We start from the raw sequence: 16,956 nt of genomic DNA, 5'->3' as shown, positions 1-16,956 counted from the left end.
AGGGATCTGCACTCACTCACTCACTCCCTCACTCACTGCCTCACACACAGGGATCTGCCCTCACTCCCTCACTCACTGCCTCACTCACAGGGATCTGCACTCACTCACACACTCACTCACTGCCTCACACACAGGGCTCTGCACTCACTCACTCCCTCACTCACTGCCTCACTCACAGGGATCTGCACTCACTCACACACTCACTCACTGCCTCACACACAGGGCTCTGCACTCACTCACTCACTCCCTCACTCACTGCCTCACACACAGGGATCTGCCCTCACTCCCTCACTCACTGCCTCACTCACAGGGATCTGCACTCACTCACACACTCACTCACTGCCTCACACACAGGGCTCTGCACTCACTCACTCACTCACTCCCTCACTCACAGGGATCTGCACTCACTCACACACTCACTCATTGCCTCACACACAGGGATCTGCACTCACTCACTCACTGCCTCACACACAGGGCTCTGCCCTCACTCACACACAGGGCTCTGCACTCACTCCCTCACACACAGGGCTCTGCCCTCACTCACACACTCACTCACACACACACAGGGCTCTGCCCTCACTCACTCACTCACTCACTCACTCACTCACACACAGGGCTCTGCCCTCACTCACTCCCTCACTCACTCACAGAGCTCTGCACTCCCTCCCTCACACACAGGGCTCTGCCCTCACTCACTCACTCACTCACTCACACACAGGGCTCTGCACTCACTCCCTCACTCATTATAATAATAATAATAATAATCCTTGCATTTGATATAGCGCTTTTCACGTCGGGAGGACGTCCCAAAGCGCTTCACAGAATATACTGTAAAGTGAATTGACTGTATATTTGTGGGCGAACGCGGCAGCCAATTGCGCACAGCAATGTCCCACAAAAAAGTCGTAGATTGAAAATGACCAATTTATTATTGTTTGGGGTTTTGGAGGGATTATTATTAGGTGTGTGGAGTAAGGAAACTTGCCCAAGGTTTCGCCCTGACTGGAATTGAACCCAGGTGTCTTGCTTGCAAAGCAAGTGCTCTAACCACTGAGCCACAGGACTCCACTAGGGCTCTGCCCTCCCTCCCTCACACACTCACACACACACAGGGCTCTGCACTCACTCAACTTCACACACAGGGCTCTGCACTCACTCACTCACTCCCTCACACACAGAGCTCTGCACTCACTCACTCATTTCCTCACACACAGGGCTCTGCCCTCCCTCACTCACTCACACACAGGGCTCTGCCCTCACTCACTCACACACAGGCCTCTGCCCTCCCTCTCTCACACACTCACTCACTCACACACAGGGCTCTGCCCTCTCCCTCACACACTCACTCACACACAGGGCTCTGCCCTCCCTCACACACTCACTTACTCACACACAGGGCTCTGCACTCACTCCCTCACACACAGGGCTCTGCCCTCCCTCACTCCCTCACTCACTCACTCCCTCTCTCCCTCACACACTCACACACAGGGCTCTGCACTCACTCCCTCACTCACTCTCTCACACACACACACACACACAGGGCTCTGCACTCACTCCCTCACACACACACAGGGCTCTGTACTCACTCCCTCACTCACACACAGGGCTCTGCACTCACTCACTCCCACACACACACACACACACAGGGCTATGCACTCACTCCCTCACTCACACACACACACACACACAGGGCTCTGCACTCACTCACACACACACACACAGGGCTCTGCACTCACTCACTCAACAACAACAAGAAGATTACATTTGTATAGCGCCTTTCACGTTGTGAGGACGTCTCAAGGAAGGTGTACAGCATTTTAGACCCAAGCTGGGGTCAGGGGGGAGGGGTTGGCCGATGGCATGGTTGAAGAGTAGGGTCTTGAGGCGGGACTTGAAGGAGGCTAAGGAGGGGGTGAGGCGGAGTGACTGGGGGATGGAATTCCAGAGGTTGGGGCCAGAGTGGCTGAAGGCCCTCCCGCCAATGGTGGGGCGGTCGGGTGGGTCGGGGGACGTGGAGCAGGCCAGAGCCGGCTGAGCGGAGGGAACGGGCGGGTTGGTAGGGGCTTAGGAGGTCGCAGAGGTAGGGTGGGGCGAGGCCATGGAGGGCTTTATATGTGAGGACCAGGATCTTGAACTGGATCCTCTGAAGGATAGGGAGCCAATGGAGTTGGGCTAGAATGGGGGAGATGGGGTCACGGAGTTTGGTGCGGGAGAGGACACGGGCTGCAGAGTTCTGGATTATCTGCAGCCTGTGGAGGGAGGAGTGGAAAGGCCGACAAACAGGGCATTTGCATAGTCGAGCCTGGAGGTGATGAAGGCATGAACTAGTTTCAGTGGCCTGAGGGGTGAGGTAGTGGCGGAGTCGGGCGATGTTACGGAAGTGAGGGAAGGCAGAGCAGGTCATGGCTTGGACGTAGGGAAGAAAAGACAGTTGAGGGTCGAACAAGACCTAGGTTCCTGACTGGCTGGTGAGTTGAAGTGTGCAACCAGGAGGTTGATGCTGCCAGAGCCTGAGCCACTCATTGTGCCACACACACACAAACACACATACACACAGGGCTCTGCACTCACTCACTGTGCCAGTCACTCACTCACTGTGCCAGACACACACACATATACACACAGGGCTCTGCACTAGCTCACTCACTGTGCCAGACACACACACACACACACGGCTCTGTGGACAGCACGGAAACCCGATTGGAGGGGTTCATGGAGGGAGTGAGAGAAGAGGAAAGAGCGAAGCTGGGAGGCAACGGCTCTCTCAAGGACCTTAGATAGAAAGGGGAGATTTGAGATGGGCTGGTAGCTGGATAGCTGTGATGGGTCGAGGGAAGGTTTCTTCAAGTTGGGGGTGATAGTGGCTGTTTTGAGGGGGGAAGGAACAGTGCCAGATGACAGGAGAGGTTAATGATGTCGGCGAGCAGTGGGGCAAGGAGGTGCAGCTAGGATTTAAGGAGTGAGGTGGGAATGGGGTCCAGGGAGCAGGTGGTGGACTTCATGGAGGTGACCGTGTGGAAGACAGAGGAAGGGGTGACAGGTTCAAAGGTGTGGAAGGAGGGATGGGTAGTTGTCGGATGGGTAATTGTATGGGGTGGGGGTAAGGAGGGGTTGGAAGTTGGGAGGGCAGTGGCAGCTTTTGGACTCGAGGAAGTCCAGCATTTTCTCACAGTAAGAATTGGAGGAAAGTATCTGCCAGGCATGTCGGGGAGGGAGGAGGAGCCGGATAGTGGTGGAGAACAGAAGCCTGGGATTGCCTTTCGCCTCCAGGATTAACCTGGAGTAGAAGGATGAATTGGCTGAGGCGAGAGCGGTGCGGTAGTTCTTGATGAAGTCCGACTAGATGTGGCGGTGGACCGTTAGGCCAGATTTTAAGCCAAGCGCGTTCGGCCGACCACGCCTGGCCCTTAAGGAAGCAGAGGTGGCTGGTGAACCAGAGTGAGGATCGGGAATAGGAGGCAGTTCAGGAGGTGAGGGGGGCAAGGACATCAAGTGCGGTGAATAGGGTGCTGTGGAGAAGAGTGAGTGCAGTGAGTGGGTTGTTGCAAGAGGTGGGCCAGAGGAGGAGGAGATCAGAGGACTCCAGGGCAGTGGAGAGGGATTGTGGGGCAATCTTCTTCCACGGGCAGTAGAAGATGGTGGTAGGTTTGGAGGCAGTGAGGAGAGGGATATGGGAGTTGAGGGAGATGAAATGGGGGTCAGAAATGGCCTTGTCAGTGATGGTGACATCCAAGACGCTGAGGCCTCGGGTGATTACAGGGTTGAGCGGGTGACCATGGGTGTGGGTAGCAGAGTGGATGTGGAGGGAGAGGTTGAGAGAGGAGAGAGAAGTCTGAGGAGATGGAGCAGGAGGGGGTGAAGTGGAGGTTGAAGTCGCCGAGGATGATGAGGTGGTCGGAGCAGAGGCAGAGGGAAGCAAAGAGGGTGGAGATGTCAGAGATGAAGGTGAGAGAGGATTTTGAGGCGCGGTGGGAGGGATGGCAGAGGGTGAGGTGTTCGAAGGAGGGGAACGAGCCGGTGGAGTAGGGGGATAGGGCAAGTGATACCCTGGATATGAGGGCCACACCACCGCCACAACGGTTAGGGCATGGGGTTTGGTGGTAGGTGTAGCCGGGTGGTGTGGCCTCAGTGAGGGGGAAGGTGTCACCTGGGGTGATCCAGGTTTCTGTGAGTACCATGATATCAATGTTCTCATCCAGGATGAGTTCATTGATGACCAGGGTCTTGTTGGGAGATGGAGCAGACATTTTGAAGTCCAATGCGGAATGGACAGTTGGCAGGGGGATGTGTGGGATGGGAGGGGGCAGTGGAATGGTTGAGAGAGAGGGTGGGGATGTAGATGAGGGAGGAGAAGTTAGCCCCGAGGTCAGGGTCGGGGGTGGCTTGTGGCAGTAGTGGGGAATGGGGCAGTCGGTGTGGCTGCTGCTGGACAGCCAGCACCAAGAGCTCCAATGAGCCCGGCGGAGGATTCCCAGGCTGGAGCAAGGGAGGCAGTGGGGGGGTCAAGCAGAGATAGGAGGCGGAGAGAGAGCAGGACAGACCGGGAGAGTTGCAGGGAGGGGGGCATTTTGAAGGAGGGCCAGCTCGGGTCGCTCACTCACTCACTGTGCCAGACACACACAGGGCTCTGCACTCAATGTGCTCCCCCCCACACACACACACACAGGGCTCTGCACTCAATGTGCTCCCCCCCCACACACACACATACACAGGCTCTGCACTCAATGTGCTCCCCCCCCCCACACACACACAGGGCTCTGCACTCAATGTGCCCCCCCCCCCCACACACACACAGGGCTCTGCACTCAATGTGCCCCCCCCCCCCCCCCCCACACACACAGGGCTTGCCTCAATGTGCCCCCCCCCCCCCCCCACACACACAGGGCTTTCCACTCAATGTCCCCCCCACACACACAGGGCTCTGCACTCAATGTGCCACCCAGACACACACAGGGCTCTGCACTCAATGTGCTCCCCCCCCCCCCACACACAGGGCTCTGCACTCAATGTGCCCCCCCACACACACACAGGGCTCTGCACTCAATGTGCCCCCCCCCCCACACCCACACACACAGGGCTCTGCACTCAATGTGCCCCCCCCCCCACACACACCACAGGGCTCTGCACTCAATGTGCCCCCCCCCCCCCCCCCCCCCACACACACACAGGGCTCTGCACTCAATGTGCTCCCCCCCCACACACACACACAGGGCTCTGCACTCAATGTGCCCCCCCCCACACCACACACAGGGCTCTGCACTCAATGTGCCCCCCCCCCACACACACACAGGGCTCTGCACTCAATGTGCCCCCCCCCCACACACACACAGGGCTCTGCACTCAATGTGCCCCCCCCCACACACACACAGGCTCTGCACTCAATGCCCCCCCCCCACACACACACACAGGGCTCTGCACTCAATGTGCCCCCCCCCCCCCACACACACACACAGGGCTCTGCACTCAATGTGCCCCCCCCCCCCACACACACACAGGCTCTGCACTCAATGTGCCCCCCCCCCACACACACACACAGGGCTCTGCACTCAATGTGCCCCCCCCCCCCCCACACACACACAGGGCTCTGCACTCAATGTGCCCCCCCCCCCCCCCCACACACACACACAGGGCTCTGCACTCAATGTGCCCCCCCCCCCCCCACACACACACAGGGCTCTGCACTCAATGTGCCCCCCCCCCACACACACACACACAGGGCTCTGCACTCAATGTGCCCCCCCCCCACACACACACACACACACAGGGCTCTGCACTCAATGTGCTCCCCCCCCCACACACACACAGGGCTCTGCACTCAATGTGCTCCCCCCCCCCCCACAAACACACACACAGGGCTCTGCACTCAATGTGCCCCCCCACACACACACACAGGGCTCTGCACTCAATGTGCCCCCCCACAAACACACACACAGGGCTCTGCACTGGATGGTTTGGATGGATGTTCCCTATTTCCCAGCAGAGTGACTGCTCCCTGGTTTGAAGAGTACAGGATCTTCAGACTGGTCTTGCAATTTACATGCACAGCAGGGCAGAGAGGCAATATTACTCGTCAGTCGGCGACAGGTTTATATTGGGCTACTTTGGGGCTGGTTTTGCCTCATTTTAATTTATTTTATTTAAACCTGCAAAACGTTTATTTTCCTTTCCTTGCACAGTTTCAAAAGCTAAGTACCGCTCTGCCACCCATATAGGAGGTAGCACATAATATTGGGCTACTTTGGGGGCTGGTATTGGGTGGACTCTGGGCTACAAATGTATTGTAATTTCTGGCAAACCCTGGTTCAGACAGAGGAGAGAGGAAATGAGCAGGGATAGATTTATTGAGTCCTGCCTCTCTTGCCTGCTGTGCATGTAAATTGCAAAGCCAGGTTGAAGATCCTGTATTCTGAAAACCCAGGGAAAAGTCACTCTTTGCAGGGAATTAGGGAACATCCAAGAACGAAAGAAAGAAAGAAAGAAAGAAAGGGGGATTTTGCACCATCGTTAAACCCTCCCCTCCCTTCTCCGTGTTAAAACGTGTACATCACGAGGCGCTGTGGACGAGTCTGTTCTCTTAAACAGGGAAAAGTCAGTCTTGCAGGAAAGGAAGGAATATCGACCAAACACACCCAAAGAGAGAGAGAGAGAGAGAGACCGAGAGAAAAAGGGGACGAGAAAAACAAGCTGGAGACCAGTGCTCAAATAAACTCCAAAATGCGGGAAATCTGAAAATAAAAGGTGCAAAAATTCTGAAATTTAAGGCTGGAAAATCAATCCACAGAGCATCAATTAGTGGCTGAAAAGAAAAAAAAGATGCTGTAAGGTTTCAGGGCTGGAATCTGACTCCATCTGAACCACAGCCTCTCTCTCTCTGCTGCAGAGGATCCTCACAGGCACAGACACTTGTTTTCTTCAAAGAAAACCTTAACCTGTTTTTCCTCTCAGATATGTCAGTTGTTTATATTTCAGATCGGTCCTTAGGGTCCTGACTGGTGTTGGAAAGAGAGAGAGAGGGGAGAAGTGTGTTTGCAACTCTCTCTCTCTATATATATATAGAGTTCTGCAAGGATTTCTTACCAAATGAGAATAGGTATAGATGAGGTTAGAGGGTGCTGTATGTCTGGGAAGAGGGGGGGGGAGGGAGGTGAAGATCCCATGGGATGGGGTGGGGGGGGGGGGATCGGTGTGGCCAATGGATGGGTCAAACAGGGCAGATCTCATCAGACAGAGAGAGAGAGAGAGAGAGAATAGCAGAGTCAGATGAATGCATCAGGAAGAGGGAAAGAGAGAGAGAGAGAGGCAGCAAAACAGGAAGGGAAAGGCGACTGGAGAGAGAGAGAGAGAGAGTGATCTAAAGGGTCTATAGCACACACTGCAAACACTGACCACTGATTCATTCGCACTGGTGTCCAGTCGGGTCGCAAACACAAGGGAAGGGGAGCCCAGCAGCCAGGCTGGGGGGGGGGGGAGCCCAGCAGCCAGGCTGGGGGGGGGAGCCCAGCAGCCAGGCTGGGGGGGGGGGGAGCCCAGCAGCCAGGCTGGGGGGGGGGGGAGCCCAGCAGCCAGGCTGGGGGGGGGGGAGCCCAGCAGCCAGGCTGGGGGGGGGGGGAGCCCAGCAGCCAGGCTGGGGGGGGGGAGCCCAGCAGCCAGGCTGGGGGGGGGGGGAGCCCAGCAGCCAGGCTGGGGGGGGGGGGAGCCCAGCAGCCAGGCTGGGGGGGGGGGGGGAGCCCAGCAGCCAGGCTGGGGGGGGGGAGCCCAGCAGCCAGGCTGGGGGGGGGGGGGGAGCCCAGCAGCCAGGCTGGGGGGGGGGGGAGCCCAGCAGCCAGGCTGGGGGGGGGGGGAGCCCAGCAGCCAGGCTGGGGGGGGGGGGGAGCCCAGCAGCCAGGCTGGGGGGGGGGGGGAGCCCAGCAGCCAGGCTGGGGGGGGGGGGGGAGCCAGCAGCCAGGCTGGGGGGGGGGGGGGAGCCCAGCAGCCAGGCTGGGGGGGGGGGAGCCCAGCAGCCAGGCTGGGGGGGGGGGAGCCCAGCAGCCAGGCTGGGGGGGGGGGGAGCCCAGCAGCCAGGCTGGGGGGGGAGCCCAGCAGCCAGGCTGGGGGGGGGGGGGAGCCCAGCAGCCAGGCTGGGGGGGGGGAGCCCAGCAGCCAGGCTGGGGGGGGGGGGGGGGAGCCCAGCAGCCAGGCTGGGGGGGGGGGGGGGAGCCCAGCAGCCAGGCTGGGGGGGGGGGGGGGGGGAGCCCAGCAGCCAGGCTGGGGGGGGGGGGGGGGGAGCCCAGCAGCCAGGCTGGGGGGGGGGGGGGGGGAGCCCAGCAGCCAGGCTGGGGGGGGGGGGGGGGGAGCCCAGCAGCCAGGCTGGGGGGGGGGGGGGGGGAGCCCAGCAGCCAGGCTGGGGGGGGGGGGGGGAGCCCAGCAGCCAGGCTGGGGGGGGGGGGGGGGGGAGCCCAGCAGCCAGGCTGGGGGGGGGGGGGGAGCCCAGCAGCCAGGCTGGGGGGGGGGGGGGGGAGCCCAGCAGCCAGGCGGGGGGGGGGGGGGGGAGAGCCTAATGCAGCTTTAGAAAGAAACGTCGGGAAAACGACCAAAGAGGAGCCGCCCTCCGCCCTCCGCCCCTCCGCCCCGCGCCTGTGAACCCGCCTCTCCCTCCAACCGCAATACATGTGCACATTTCCCGAGGTTGCAAAGTGTTATTGAGACGGAGGCTGTTCGCTGTCCCGCACAGCGAACGCGTACTATTAATCGGCGCCTTACCTGTGTTTCTGTGGCGGCGTTGACGACTATTTAGTAAAGATATTTAGTGAAGATATTTGCTCTCTCTCTCTCTCTCTCTCTATCCCAGATCTCCTGCAGCAGCAGCAGCAGCTCCACCATCTTCTTTAAAGCACTACAACACGCCCTGACGTCAGGATCACTGAGGAGAAACCACCTCTACACTCACTCACTCTCACTCACACACACACACACAGGGAAAGGCTACACAAACACCATCGGCAACGTCGCTCTCTTAGAGCATATACTGCATTATGTTAACCTGCACCTTTGGAGGAATTGATTTCCTTTGCAGTTTCCCCACCAGGTGCAAGAAACCACCTTTTTAAGTCCTAATAATCATCTTTGCTTTCGATGCGCCGTCTCAATCGGGTCGTTGAGGCGTCTCAAAAGCACTTATTATTGTAATAATGATGTATTCTTGCCGGTATATCCTGTGAAGCGCTTTGAGACGTCTCGAAGACGTGATAAGGCGCACTATCAAATGAAAGGGTTTTTATTATGTTGTAATCGTAGCATTTAATATAGCGCGTTATCTCAGCTTGGAAACGTCTCGAAAGCGCTTTACAGAATATATTGTAAAGTGAATTGACTGTATTTTTTGTGGGCGATTTCACTGTAAAGTGGATTGACTAATAATGATAATCCTTGCATTTGATATAGCGCTTTATCACATCATTGATATATCTCAGAACACTTCACGGGATTTCTCTGTAAAGTGAATTGATTGTGCGTTTTGTGGGCAAAAGTTATATATAGAGAGAAAGAGATTTACAAAAATGATGAGTTTCTAGCTCTGAGCATCACAGATTGCAACTAGAGTAGAAATGACCTCTTACCACTTGATTTGCAGCACCATCAGAGAAAATTTATGTGTGGCCTTGTTACATCCGCGTGGATTTCAGAAAACTCTCCAAATCATAATCTCCAAGATGTCCACTAACACAATTACAAATTGTTGTTAAGCAGTCAAAAAACTCCCCGGATTAAGCAGTCAAAAAACTCAAGCCTCCCGAGAAACATTAACTGTGTTGATTTTTTTTGGAAATAATTTTCTAACACCGTTCACACTGCATCCGCTAAATGGTAACACTGTAGAAGGGGGTTTCGATGCTGCTTATTGGAAGGATGGCATCTCGAGGTGGCTCTAACTGAGATTGCTAATGATAAGAATGCTGACTGCCTCAAGGCCAAATCCTTAAATCAGGATTGATCCTGTGAATTTGGACTGTCAATCTGCAATTCCAAACAAATTACCCACTGCATCCATCTGGGCAAGGTACGCCTGAAAAACAATTTTACTTTTTTCATTAAAATGTCTTAATTAAAGCGTTACGATTAAAAAAAGAGATACCACATTGAATATAAATATTTAATTTTGACCTTGGGGAATATCAACATTTAATTTTGCCTTTGGGGAATGCTTTCCATTATTCTAAAATAATATGTGTACTGAGTAAATGCCAGGGAGGGGGCATGCAGTCAGGTAGCTCACAGCCACAGTCTGTATCTGTTACCTATTTCATATTCATATTACATGACTGAAAGTACCGAATAGCACTAAAGTGCAAGTTACACACCAGGAATATAAATGGTATACAGATTTGGATATCCAGCATCTGGAATCCACCTTGATTGGCTTGCAGACAGGTAAGAAGATGTGCTCAAGCTCTGCACCTCCAACTGGTGGAACTATTGCTCAATGGGAAGCAACGTGTGCTGGAGGTTTGTAGGCAGGAAAATAGTGGCAATGCTCTCAGGCATTCATGTTGAGCTGTGCTGCTCACCAGGAAGCTTGTAGGGAGTTCCTGGTACTTGCCAGCTCCTGCCAACCTGCGCCTAATGTTTTCCAGAATTAGGTAAGCAGGATGCGTCCCTCCAGGGAGAGAGTGCGCATCCCATTAAATATCTCTGCTATTTCTACGTGTGGGTTGGATGTATGGAATTCTCAGTTTGATATGGTAACTCTTAAGCAGGAGGATGGGTTTTCACATGTGTCAGTCACCAGGCTGACCAAAAAAAATCATCATCACTGGGTCAAAATCCTACGCAACACCATTTTAGGAACACCATCACTATAGGACACCAGCAATGTAAAGAAATCAGGGAAGGGCAATAAATGCTGGTAAAATGCCAACATCGCCTATATCCCGAGATAAGTTAAGAAAAAGATACAATCGTAATGAGACTTGTAGAAATAGTTGAAGTTTCATCAATTAATTGCATGATCATTCCTCAGGATATTAGAACTAATACTCTAGATGTGATTGTGAAACATATACATACATAAAAATCCTAGAAATGAAAATAATGCTGGATGGCTGACAATAAATTGAAGGCATTAAATCCAATCTCATTCTCAGTGTTGAAGTTTATGATCTCATCTTCAACTAGATTATTGTCTTGTAATTCACTGATAGTTCTCCATAGAATGATGGGTTAAAGATTATTCCAGCAAATAAATGGATTATTATGCTATATTCCTTCATTGCAGTGAGTTTGTTGATGTGGGCTAAGTGTTTTCTGTAACTGTTTACCGCATTTTTCGCTAGGCACTTAGAAACGAATACAATGCAATTTCAAATTACACATTTTAAATTATAAATACTGTAATATTACCTTATACACCTAAAATTAAATTATACATATACAGTTGCACTCAAGTTATTTATAAGTATACAGTTACAGATTTCCAGCGAGAGCATAGCAAACTCATTTTTTCCTAGGTAAAGGCTCATCCTGCATCAGTTTAAGAGCAGTCACTGTAACTAGGTGACCTTGTACTACTTGTCATCAGCAGTGCTCCCAGACTGTGATCAATGCTTTCCTATGCACTGCGCTGTTTTTGTGTGTTGTTTTTCTCTAGGTCGAAGGCTATTTTACTCTGTGTTATTCTGAACGTTCATATTCATAACAAAAATAATTTACATTCAGACAGAGCTTTTCAAGCTGGGATGACATCTCAATGCCTTCGCCTGAGCTGGGGGAAGCAGCTGAGAAGATGGAGGGTGTGAGGAGGATGGCGTGTTGTGGGGGTGGAATTGAAGAAGGGTGACCCAAAAACAAAATGGTAGGGCTTAAGTGAAAATATAAGCAATTTGTTACATTTAGTAGAAATAACAAAAAACTTTGCATTTGATATAGCGCTTTTCACATCTCAAAGATGTCCCAACCTGCCCGCTCCCTCCATTCAGCGGGCTCCGGTCTGCTCCATATCTCCCGCCCGACCCGTGCTACCATCGGTGGCCAAGCTTTCAGCCTCTCTGCCCCCACACTCTTGAACTCTATCCCACAGTCCCTTCACCTCATTTCCTCCCTTGCCTCCTTCAAGGCCGGTCTCAAGACCCTCCTCTTCAGTCGTGCCTTCAGTCGCCCTCCCACCTCTCTGCCTTCCCTCACCCCTACACCACCCCTCCCCCATGCTCAGTTCCTGACCCCCGACGTGAAAGGCGCTCTATAAATGTAATCTTGTTGTTGCTGTTCTCTCAAAATGCTTCACGGAATATACTGTGAAGTGAATTGACTGTATATTTTGTGAGTGAAATGCGGCAGCCAATTGCGCACAGCAGTGTCCCACAACCAAGTCGTGGGCTGAAGTAGACTTATATTTAGGTTTTGAGTACTGTGCACATTCCATGCTGTTTTTCTAGTTTCTGGAAACATGAGTCAACCATTTTGTCATTGAAATTTATAAAATTGATAAAATTGTAACATTAAATATTGAAATTTCTTTACATAAATGTTTTATTAAAACATTGATTGAACAGTTTCATAATTAACTTGCTCTCTGCAATGCTTGCTTCAGCCGCATCTTTTTCTGGGGCTCTTTCACATCAGTGAATTGGATTTTATTCTGTATTGGCTGATAGGTGCCAGGCCTTGATCTCCTTTTCGTTTGGTTGGTCAGTGCTGTGCTAGAGTAAAACGGCTGTGATAAAATAATTATCACAAGACAGCTGCCCGCTTTTAAATGGTCTAATTTACTATTTATTATAGTGTAACCCAGAATAATAGGTGACTGGAGGTGAGTTACAAGACTATAAAGAGAAATTATTTGTCATGATAATACCTGTTACCATGGCAAAGTGGATGTCTCACAATTGTATGCATCATTGAATACTTTCAAAACATATTTAGAAATCACACAGCAAATGTTGTACAGGAGGGTTTAACCTAATATAACCTCCATCAATGAGTTTTGTGTTCTTTTTGCAAATAACCAATTTTCTGTTGCAAAGGAGACATGAAAGTGTGTTGTATATCCGTCTTTAGGATGATGTCCACTGTGGAGAGTGGTTTCCTCTTTTAGATTAAATCAGATTCTTACACAAATTATAGCGTGGGTCAGCCATCGCAATCATGCATACTAGGGTCAAAAAGGAACCTAAGTTGATGCAGTAATTGATACATTATTATGCCCTCCTCACCAGTCTGCCCAGCTCCACAATCCACAAAATCCAGTTAATTCAAAACTCTGCTGCCCATGTACTCACCTACATTAAACGGTATCCCAATAACACCAATCCTTGCCAGGCTCCACTGGCTCCCTATCACAGAATGGATCAACATTAAGATCTTCACACTGGTCTACAAATCCCTTCAATCCCTAGTACCTCCCTACCTTTCCGACCTGCTTGCTCCCCACTCCACTACCCGCTGCATCTGCTTGGCTGTCTCTGGCCTCCTGTTTGTTCCTCATCCCCTCCGCTTCACCATCGGTGGCCATGCTTTCAGACACCATGCCCATAAACTTTGGAACTATTCTGTCCATAAAATTCACAATCAATCCACTTTACAATACAATCTATGAAGCAGTTTGAGGTGTTTCAACGATATAATAAGGCACTATATCAAATGCAAGGATTATTATTATTATAATTCTCCCCTTCAATCGCTTCACCTTACCTCCTCCTTCCCATTTTCAGACCTTCCTCTTCAACCTTGCTTACGGTCTCTTCCTCCCTCCCCTCGGTTTGGTGTCAGGCTCAGCCACTGTTAAGCGTTCTGACACACTACCCTGGTGAAGGGCACAATATAAATGTAACTTGTTGTAATTCTAATACTCTAATTCAGTAAGCATAACAAAGATGATCATGATAATCAAGAAACAGGAAAATAATATTCTCTTACCTGAGCTGGTGAATTGCCAGATCCAGGGGACTTCTGTGTTAGTCAAGCCCTTTCAACAATTTGAGTTCATCCACCTAGAAGACAACTGGAGCATGCCGTGATCCTGATATGTAAAGATGAACATTCAACAGCTCTACAAATTTCCACGGGTGAAAAAGCAAAGCCATCAGAAAGGTGGAGGCTATACTTCTAGTGTAGGGACAGATTGGTGGAGGTGACAGAACCTTAGCAATTCATACCACAGAAGGCCATTTGGCACAACATATCTGTGCTGGCTCATTTAAGAGGAGATGTGTGTTAATCCATCCACTTTCCACCAAGAATACTGTCCTCTACTAATGCGTTTCTACATGAATAAATTGGCCCAGTCTTCCAGCAAATTACCAGCCTGGGTAAGTGAATTTTATTTTCCTGTTTCTTGATTATCACGATCATCTTTGTCCTCCCGACGTGAAATGCGCTATACAAATGTAATCTTGTTGTTGTTGTTATGCTGATATGAGATTAAGATAGGAATTATCTTTAGCTGATTTGAAGTCAACTCTAGTGCATATCATTGCTGACACTTCGGGGGACATCAGGGGACTAAAATTTATGTTGGTCAGGTTTGTAAAGAGGATAGCCATTTGGTATTATGTTTGAGATGAAAAGAAGAAATTTTGGTTTACACTTCAGGTCTTTTCTCAAAGAGTCTCATAAATCATCAATCATCATAGCTTAGTGTTGCTTGTTTTGATCTCTGGGATGATAGCTACCGATACAGAGACCTTCCAAACTTTAGTTGTCAAAGATCAAAGGTCAATAAAGGATTCTCCTGATGACCCAGCATATTATTACCAAAGTAGGAAACTAACTCATGAAGAAGATGGAAAAGAATGGGTCAAAAATGAGCACCCTCTCAAAGCAGTAAGGAAAGCATAGATAGCTGAGATATAAATCCTTTAGAACAGTGGTTGCCAACCTTTCCGACTGGTCAACAAAAAACATTTTCTTGATTGATGCCATTAATCGAGAAATATTCGATCAAGAAAATAATTGAAAACACACTATTGATTGAAAAACTACTGAGGTTTTTAAAATAAGGAAGGGATTCAATAGGATAGATACATAGAAGCTATGTCCTCTGGTTGCGGAATCCAGAACATAGGGGCATAATCTTGAAATTAGAGCTAGACCATTTGGAGTGAAATTGAGAGGCAATTTTTCACCCAAAGGGTAGTGGAAATCTGGAACTCTCTCACGAAAGACTGTGGATGCTGGATCGATTCACCTTTTCAAGATGGAGGTAGATAAATATGTGTTAGGTCAGTGTATTAAGGGATATGAGGCAAGGGTGGGTAACTGGACTTGAAGTGTAGAACAGCCAAGATCTTATAAAATGGCGGAACAGTCTCGAGGGGCTGAATAGCCTACTCCTGTTTCTATGTCTATGTATCTGTGAACACAGACTTACCTAGACTCATGTAAATGTTTGGAGGCACTTTTTGCTAGCTTAGTCAGCACTGCTTTAGTTTTAACCCTGAATCAGAAAGATATTAAATACACCGAACAGAAAAGCAATAGTAGGGAATCTGCTTTTTCATTATACAATAAAGGCAAAATGTTGAAACGCCAGCTTCATTCAATTGAAGAATGCCAAACAAAGAAGAGTGTGAATGGATAGCTTTTTGTTGAGAAACCCAGATCTGAATATCGGATTCTATCAAAAATAATAATAATAATTATTATTATTATAATAATAAATAGAAAATAGCACAAATATCACTGTAATGTGATACATGCAAAAGCTGTACCCTAAATGGTATATGTTTGAGGCATTGTTACTACACCAAGAAATAGATACATAGCAACATGTTTAAAAATAATGTAATTTAGTAACATTTTACAATTGACTCCTTGCTCCTGGAGTGATGTCAACATCCTATGGTTTAACAACACTGCTGGTGTTTTGCAAACTAAAAATAAACTACACAAACACATTTCATCACCGAAGCAGAAATAATTCTTCCATTTGATTTTGCGCCTTATCATGTCATGTGAACAACGTTACTATAAAGTGTAGTGACCATAGGCAGTGAGTGGCTAGGACTAAAGGGGGCGACCCCCAATCTAACTCCAGCTCACCTCTTCAAGGGGAAGGGGACAGCTCTGAGCAGCCCCATCTCGTGGACCCCCCCTTGACCCTCTGCCAATTTGTCAGCAGCGGCTGCCCACTGCCAATCCCGTGGGCTACTTGCGGGGGTGGGGGGGGGTGGGCATTATTTCACCTCTGATTGGTCGATGCACCCATCAATCAAGCCAATGGCTCACCTTTTCCTTTTCTCAAAGAGGACTGACCTTTTAGCTGGGTTTTACTCAGCCCCCCCCACACCCCCACCAAAAATATTTTCACCCACCGCCTATGGTAGCGACTACGTATTTCTAGGCGAACATTGTACGTAGCAAGGTTACACAAACACAAACTGCAATGAAGCGAATGACCAATTTTATCTGGGGTCCAGCTACCCAAGACACTGGGAGAAACTCCCTTCCCTTTTTCAATAATGCCATTGGATCATCTCCATCAACAGGCGCAGGAGACCTCAGTTTAAAGTCTCATCAAATGATGCCACCTTCGACATCGCAGAACTCTCCCAAGAATGCACCAGACTGTCAGCCTAGGATGTACTGATATGGGACTTGAGTCTTCTGACTCAGACAAGAATGCTACCAACTGAGCCAGGCTGACACCAAATGCCTAGTGAGTACTGCTGAAAGGTATTTTCACAGCGAAAATATGTGAAAGTAAACTTTTACTTATCTATATTTTAGTTGTGTTATAATGAGATTAATTTTCCTTTAAATTAAAACAAAATTAACAATGGGAGCACGCCCTCAATTGCTATCATAAAGGATTTATTACAGTTACCTGTGAGTTTAGTGTCAAGCACTCCAGTGAATTTTATCACAATTGATGCAATAGTTGATGCCATTTGGAAATAGTTATAATATGCAGGAGGTTTTCCTACAGATTGTTCAGGCTCAGATTCAGGAGAAAGGATCATTCACTATTTACAGATTTTATGCATG

At 50.0% G+C, this 16,956-nt stretch overlaps 1 protein-coding gene across 3 annotated transcripts in view; it reads right to left on the bottom strand.

The window, feature by feature from the left end:
• Positions 1 to 8,930, bottom strand: part of apba1a (amyloid beta (A4) precursor protein-binding, family A, member 1a) — a 131,024-nt gene extending 122,094 nt beyond the window's left edge. For all 3 annotated transcript variants that reach the window (XM_007892666.2, XM_007892667.2, XM_042332754.1), the window contains exon 1: positions 8,740 to 8,930. The gene's annotated coding sequence lies outside the window, so the exon portion shown is untranslated. The remainder of the gene's footprint in view (positions 1 to 8,739) is intronic.
• Between the last annotated feature and the right edge of the window lie 8,026 nt (positions 8,931 to 16,956).

Source organism: Callorhinchus milii, unplaced genomic scaffold, assembly GCF_018977255.1.
Source record: "Callorhinchus milii isolate IMCB2004 unplaced genomic scaffold, IMCB_Cmil_1.0 Scaffold1, whole genome shotgun sequence".
Lineage (NCBI taxonomy): Eukaryota > Metazoa > Chordata > Chondrichthyes > Chimaeriformes > Callorhinchidae > Callorhinchus > Callorhinchus milii.
The sequence above is the reverse complement of the archived record's forward strand: the minus strand, read 5'-3'. Positions and strand labels throughout refer to the sequence as shown.